The 8,289-nt window shown below is 32.6% G+C and overlaps 1 long non-coding RNA gene across 1 annotated transcript; it reads left to right on the forward strand.

Moving 5' to 3' along the window:
- The first annotated feature begins 478 nt into the window (after nucleotides 1-478).
- Nucleotides 479-1,087, forward strand: LOC142240005 (uncharacterized). The gene is made up of 3 exons (XR_012723156.1): nucleotides 479-553; nucleotides 621-713; nucleotides 784-1,087. It is a non-coding gene; the product is annotated as an uncharacterized LOC142240005 (long non-coding RNA).
- The last annotated feature ends 7,202 nt before the right edge of the window (nucleotides 1,088-8,289 follow it).

Raw genomic sequence — 8,289 nt, forward strand, 5'->3', positions numbered from 1 at the left:
GATGCAAATTTAAATATAACTTGATGGAGAATAGCTCGAAACAAGTTTTTTATTAAGTTTATATTCTTTAAATGGATTACACGATTAAGAACAGAAAATCGTTTTTAAGCTTATGTAGAACGCTGTTTTTTTTTAATTTAATATGATGAATCGTTTTCAAGTTATTCCAATATATATAGCGGAAGTGCCTTAATTTTGAACATAACCGTATATCTCAAAAAGTCGAGCTCTTAAAAAAATAAGTGTAAATTTGGATTCAGCGACCTCAAATTACTAAAAATTTGATATAAATTTTAAATGAACACAAAAACGGTTCAATTTTGTTCCCATGTATTTATAAAGAAAACTAATCATGAAAAACTGGGATTTTAGCCACTAAACTCGAACTTAATATCCACCATAAATACTAAATGCTATATTGACAAGTGGAAATTATATCTAATTTTATAATATTTTTATTTCATTTATATTCTGAGAAGGATTTCAAAAATGTCCCATTTGTGCATGGATATAATTCCACTAATGTAGTAATTGGATGATTTTTTTCAATGTGGTAAGTTTTTCGTCCATTTGTAATAAAGCCAAAATTTCTATTTATTAAAAATAATTTTCATTTGCAGGGTGACAGCAAATCTAATGGTATTTTTTGGAATCTTCTTACTGTTTAATGCTAACTAAGCTGATATCCCTATTTGCTCTAAGAAAATTCTCTTGTAAGTTAAAGATCAAAATACCATAGAATTTGATAATATTTTTATATTTTATGTACCTTTTTAACTTCAGAGGCTTATGACGCAAATCCACACAACAAAAACTAGCGAAATCGGCGAAATTGGACAAAAATGAAATGAAAATAGCAACTTATGGCATATATCTTTCATATGGATAAAAAATGGAAATTGATATTAATTAGTTTCATTCTACTAACATAGAATATTACTCTTTTGAAGAAGCAATTACTAACTACCGAAAAGTAACAGCATACAGCGTACGAATAAAAACATTTCTTTTATTGTATATCATAAGCCATAGTTTTATGTAATATAATAATAATTTTTTGAAATAAAATACTGGTAGTTATGAAAAATTGTCTTATATTGTACGAAAAATTTCTTAGTTGTATACAGGCTTGTTGTACCTTTAATTCCTCAATTTATTTACTTCTTTGAAAATTATACTGATAAACAGTTTATTTGAAACCAATTTCTAAATATAGGATTCCCAAAAACTTGTTCATTTTTCCGGATAGCAGGAATATTTTGAATGAGTGTAAGTACATTCTTCCCACAGCGTAGTAAGAATGAACTAAAATACGATGCAATACATAAACTTATTTATAAGAAAATCATGAACTTATCTAGATGAAAAAAATCTTTGGCGCCAAATCATGGTCATTCTTACTATGGGTTAGTTCATTTTTCGTAAACAATAGTAAACTTTTTTTTCGGTGTAGATGATGTACACCAACCCCTACGTTCCTGGGTGGTGGTGTATCCATGAAATGGTAATTTTGATGATTATTTATTTATTATTTCGTCTTGATGTCTTTATTAAAAAAATAAAAAAAAAAAAAACAACAACTATCTAATTTTTAGAATTAGAAAATAGAAGAATTCTGGGCCTGCTGGAACGACAAAAGAACGCCGTAACACACTGAACCACAAACTTCAATTGCGACATTTGTGATATGTTCGCATTACAACATCAAGGCATAATATTCTAACTTCTCGAGTAATTCTTTATTATTAACAAACAAGTGAGTAAACTAGAAAGACCGAATTAGTAAATCTAAGAATGTGAGGGGTATTATTAGAATAAATGATTTCATGTCCTAAAAATATGTATGCAAATTTTGCTTAGCATAGAAGACGCATTTCTCTAATATAAAGTTGTTTTCCTTGTCCAAAAGTCGATAAACTTTCCAATGAAGTCGTACTGTCCTTATAATTTGAATTAAAAATGGGTATCATAACATGATGTCTAAATCTGAACTAATTTCAACCAAATTTGACACACGGCAAAAACTTACCTTCTGGGGCGAAAGATATATCGAAGCTATATTGAGGCGGTTTCTTTCAAATCAAACTTGTGCGAAATTTGAAGTCGATTGGACTTAAAATGCGACCTAGACTTTGATCACAAAAATGTGTTCACAGTCAGACGATCTAGCCATCGACTCAGAGGTCGGCCCTAAACCTTATTGCCACATACACAATGTCTGTATCTCTGTATGAATATGTTTTTTAAGATATCGGAAACGAGAAAGATAATTTTGGTATCTTTCCATGCTTTGACAAATCCTCTATATAGACAGATCTCCCGACTTGACTTCTTGAAGTCATATACCCCCAAGTTTCGCCTGAAATTTTAAATGAAGAAAGATATGTCAAATATGGCGTGTATGGTTCCATATAGACCTATCCACCAAATAGACCGATACTCTCGATTTGACTTGTTAAGAGTATAGATGCCGAAATTTTCATCCGATTTGCCAAGTAGCCCAATCTCCGATTTGCCGCAAATTTGAAATATGGAAGTATTGGTTTATATCGGTACATGTTTTTATATTGCCCCATGTAGCCAAATATCCCGATTTGATGACATAAAAGCCGCAACTTTTATCCCATTTGCCTAAATTTTGAAATCTAAAAGTATTTTTTAATCCATAACAAAAAAGTAAAGTCTAAAGTTTGCATTGAACCACTTTGTGGATCTATATTTTCGATACCATCTCAAATCTTTCCAGTTAGTTGTGTTTTATATCTAAAGTTTATATTCCCAAAATTTTTTGGACTTCTGCAAGATCTCATGGCTTAGAATTCAAATCGACTAATGTCCTGGAGCGAAGCACAATGTTAGTAAAAAATTGGAAAATTTTTAATCTACAGATATTTTTATGCAATTTCGTAAAACATCATTTACAATTTATGTATTAGAGGTATAGGCACTTTTGATTTTTACTCAAATTTCATTTACATTTGTAGTGGCGATTTACAAGGAAAATGGAGGTATTTTGGCTATATAAATGCAATTCGGAAAAACATTATTATGGGAGCTATATCTAACCAGGGATCCGGAGCGGTCCATTTTTTTCGCTCCGCTCCGCTCCCGCTCCGCTCCCGCTCCCGCTCCGGAGAAAAAAAAACCGCTCCGCTCCACGCTCCGAGAAAAAAAAAATCGCTCCGCTCCGCTCCGCTCCTCTTCGAGAAAATTATAGTACAAACATTGTATTATTTGTTCAATTGAGTTTTATTTTATTTAGAAAAATCGGGCGGTACATATATGGGAGCTATAGCTAAATCTGAACCGATTTCGATGATTTTTTGCACATATAGTTAGTGCTATAGAAGATTACATTTCGCCAACTTTGAGTAAGATCGGTTGATAAATAAGGGTTTTATGACCTAATTTGGCAAAATCGGGCGATACATATATATGGGACCTATATCTAAATCTTAACCGATTTCGATGAAATTTTCAGACATAAAGGGTGATACAGAAGATTATTTTGTGCTAATTTTGACGACGATCGGTTAGTAAAAAAGTGCAACGTGACCCCATTTGTCGAAATCGGGCAATACATATATATGGGAGCTATATCTAAATTTGATCCGATTTCTTCCAAATTCAATGACGTTCGTCCTTGTGCCCAAAAAAACTCCCTGTACCAAATTTCATCAAAATCGGTTAATAATTGCGACCGAAATCCTGTGAACAACAAATACATGGACAGACGGGCGGATGGACAGACGGACACCAAGCGCTAGATCGACTCAGGAGGTGATTCTTAGTCGATCGGTATATATTTTATGGGGTCTAAAATCAATATTTCTTGTAGGCACATTTTTTGGCAGATCAAACTTATTATACCCTAACCACTATGTGGTTTAGGGTATAATGACTTTAAAACAATGTGTTGAAACATTTTATTAATTTTGAAGATTTTTTCAGAAATATTAAATCCATTTTGACTTCATTAAAACGAAATTTGCATTCATGTTAGGATACACATTTTTATGTCGAATCATTTAGCTATAAGGATAAACAGACTTCATTGAAAAGTTTAGAGACTTTTAGACAAGGAAAAACTTTTTTTCAGAGAAATACGTCTTCTATTCTAAGCAAAATTCGTATTTGAAGCATGTGAAGTATTTGGCCTCCCGACAATATTGTTTGCGGTGCACCATCTACTATTTAATATGTGATAGAAACCAAGTTTATGAAAATGGACCAAAATGGACCAAATTCTGTTTGGTCTGACCATCGGACCAAATTTAAAAATTAGAAATCTTTTGGACCAATTTTGGTCCGATCGGACCAAAACGGCAACGCTGATTGGAATTGAAAGTCTATACACAGAGTAGAAGTAACTACTCTCCGAAAGTTTTTTTTTTTTGTTTTGCAACAGACGTAGAGAAGAGGTTTTGTTATATTTGTAATGTGTGTGTGTATGTTTATGTTTGCAACAACCTCCATCGCCATCAGTCCGTGGTATACCTACGAATATTCTTACTCAAATCTAGTGTTACCTAATTTCGCTTTTTTCCCCTTTATTGTATAATAAATGTATATGCGCACATTTTTCAACCAAAATTGAAACTATCCATAATTTTAATTAAATATTCGAGAACTAATATCAGAAATAAGAGTACAATAGTAAAGCAAATATGAATGTCCTTACACTGAAAAAAAGCATGCCCGGTTCCAAAGATTTTGTCTTTACTTTAACAGTTTGGGTATTAATTCCGAGCCAAAGAAGCGGAGAATACAAGTAAGGATACTTTAAAGACGTAATTCTCTTTTAGATTTGGGGGTTATGTACTTGCTTCTAGGAAGCAAATGTTAATTTTTCATTTTTTTACATTTTTTTCGTCAGTTGTTATCAAAATCCTTTAAAAACGAGTTAACGAGTTATTTTTTTTTCCATATTAAGACTCGACTTCCAGTAGAAATTATGCTATGTTTCAAGTAAAAAGCGTCTTTAAAATAACGTGTTGAAAAACATGTCTTATTTTTAACGATTTTTGAGATGCAAAAAGGAAACAAATTTAAAGACAATTTTATTAATTTTAAAGAATTTTTCTTAATTATTAAAGTCACGTTGACCTTACCTCAAAAATTTTATCTTTCATGTTATGATACACATTTGTAAGTAAAATCACTTAATTATAAGGACAGTACAACTTCATTCAAAAGTTTATTGCCTTTTGGACAAGAAAAAAAACTTTATTTTAGAGAAATGCGTCTTCCATGTTAAGCAAAATTTGCATTCTTATTCTAAGGACATGGAATCTTTGACTTCACGACAATATTTTTTTCAGTGTAGAAAACTAAAAAATTAAATATAAATAAGATCGTTTAATTGCATTTATTTGACGTTCATTACAACCATCTTTGTAGTAATACGGGATGAAATTGATCGAAAGTACTGTTGTTACTTTTTCAACACATACTAGAGATATATTCTGACATTTGCCGTTTTTGAAAACAATTACTAAAAAAACACGTTGTGTTTTCCCCAATGTACGTACGTACAAAAATACATATCGTACATTTTTAACGTTTGCTCACACTACGCTAAGTACTAGCTAAATTTGAAATTACCTACACAGTGTAATTTCAAAGTTACACATTTCATTCAAGTAATATTTTATTCGGAGCGGAGCGGTTTTTCATTTGGAAACCGCTCCGCTCCGGATTTTAGAAATGCCGCTCCCGCTCCGGCTAAAAAAGGGCTTGCTCCGCTCCGCTCCGGATCCCTGTATCTAACTCTTTAACGATTTCAATCAAATTTAGCCCTCTTGTTCCGCAGTGTGGAGCAGGATAAAAAAAACTGTTCATTGGTATAGATCGGTCTATATTAGAGGTGTGCACGTGAGTAATATTTTACTCACGCTCACTCACAACGGAAAAATCTTACTCACGCACGATGTTGCTTGGTGGGACTCACGTACACTCACAAAAATAAACTTTGTACTCAAGCACGAAAATGTCGTGACTCACGAATAATCATGGTGTTTGAGCGTTTTATGGCCGTGAGCGGGATTTTTTTCGTGAGCGTATTTTGAAATTCGTTCTTCACGCACACTCACGAAGAAATTATATTCGTGACTCACGCTCACACACGACATTTGGTTTGTTAATCACACTCACGCCGTTGCCATTAGTGTGACTCATGCGTGATTCACGAAAATTTTCGTGAGACACGTCAATATCGTGTCAGTGTACACTAGATAGGGTCACGGCCTAAAGGAAAAAAAAAGTTGATGCGGTCACCCCCCAGTTTTGTAGCATATTCGAAGACAATTTAAGAACACCAAAACTTTTTAAGTCTGTCCATATTTTTGTGAGAGAAGGCTGTTGTTTGCACTTTTTTCAAATATTATCAACAGCCTTCTCTTTTTGTGAGAGAAGGCTGTTGTTTGCACTTGTTTCAAATATTATCAACAGCCTTCTCTCACAAAAATATGGACAGACTTAAAAAATCATGTAGCGAAAGTGATTGTTAGAATTTTAAAACAGTAGGCTCTCAAATTGTTCTAGCAAAAACACATGCACTTTGCATAACGCAGAAAATGCCGTAGTGCAAACAACGAGTATGTATACAAAGGTACCGTTAGAAATTTACAAACAAACAGGTTTTGTGTTCTAAATGCCTTATAAATTAATTTCGTGGATGTGAATAACGATGTGCATGTGGTTTCGATCGGACATCATGACAACACAGCAAAAACTATTTGGAGGTGTGTAGGGTGACCTATTGATTTTTTAAAATCTCTGTAACTTTTTTGTTTATGAATATAAGTAAATACTTCAAAAGCAAAAGTTTCATATTTTGTTAAGATCTTTATAATGGTTATCAGAAATGGGCATCATAGGGGTATACGAAGCGAAATAAAAAAATTAAAAATCAAATTTGACGTCGGAGTCAAAAATTACCAATGCACGAAATATAGCCCCTGATCAACCACGAACAACGATATGCGTTTCTTTTCGATCGGACTTCAAATGACGACACAGCACAATAAATTGTATTTCGGGGGGTCGTAGGGTGCACGGAAAAAAAAAGTTTTGGTGTTCTGAAATTGTCTTCGAATATGCTACAAAACTGGGGGGTGACCGCATCAACTTTTTTTCGTGACCCTATCTGGTGTACACCTTCCGATATGACTTCTACGGGCATAATAGGCGCAAATATCGCAAATTGCCTGAAACTAGAAGTAAAATTGTTAAATTTTTTAATGCGTAATTCGATAAAAAATCTGCAGAATTAAGATCGATAATATTCTTGAACACTTAGATTAGAATTTTATAATTTCTCTAGAATTCAAAGGAAAATGCTTCTTATAAATTTGCAAATTCTAAATTCAGCTTGGTTAGCCACAGAACTTTAACTTATATATGAAATATGTCTCATTACACTGAAAAAAGCATGCCAGGTTCCAAAGATTTTGTCTTTACTTTAAAAATGTTGGTATTGATTCCGAGCCAAAGAAGCGGAGAATACAAGTAAGGATACTTTTAAGACACAATTTTCTTTTAAATTCGGGTTTTTGTGTCCTTGCTTCTAGGAAGCAAATTGTAATTTTTCGCCTTTTCAGCTTTTTTTATTCATATACTACCAAAGACCTTTAAAAACGAGTTGATGACAATTTTATTTTCCAAATTAAGACTCGACTTCCATTAGAAATTATGCAATGTTTCAAGTAAAAAACGTCTTTAAAATAAAGTGTTGAAAAACATGTCCTATATTTGAACGAGTTTTTGCTTTGTAGACAAGATACAAAAAGGTCACAAATTTAGAGACAATTTTATTAAGTTTAAAGAATTTTTCCGAATTATTAAAGTCAAGTTGACCTTAGCCCAAACATTTTTTTAAGTGAAATCACTTAATTATAAGGACAATACGACTTTATTGAAAAGTTTAACGACTTTTGGACAAGGAAAAAAACTTATTAGAGAAATGCGTCTTCTGTGCTAAGCAAAATTTGCATTAGTATTCTAAAGACATGAAATCTTTGACCTCACGACAATAATTTTTTCAGTGTATATAGAAATTAATTATTATATGTGATCCTTGGCCGTTGGTATGACACACTAAAAGTGAGTCAAAAGTAATTCACCGCGCATGGGGGGAAGACCAATGACCTATTTTGCACTTTATCTTCTACAATAACAAACAATTTAGAAATATTAACTAGAATTTAGAAATACAGTCGAAGCTCTGTTTAACGAATATCCCATTTAGCGAAAATCCAATTTAACGAACGTCAAAATTCTTAACATTGA

Source organism: Haematobia irritans, chromosome 1 (genome assembly GCF_050003625.1).
Source record: "Haematobia irritans isolate KBUSLIRL chromosome 1, ASM5000362v1, whole genome shotgun sequence".
Lineage (NCBI taxonomy): Eukaryota > Metazoa > Arthropoda > Insecta > Diptera > Muscidae > Haematobia > Haematobia irritans.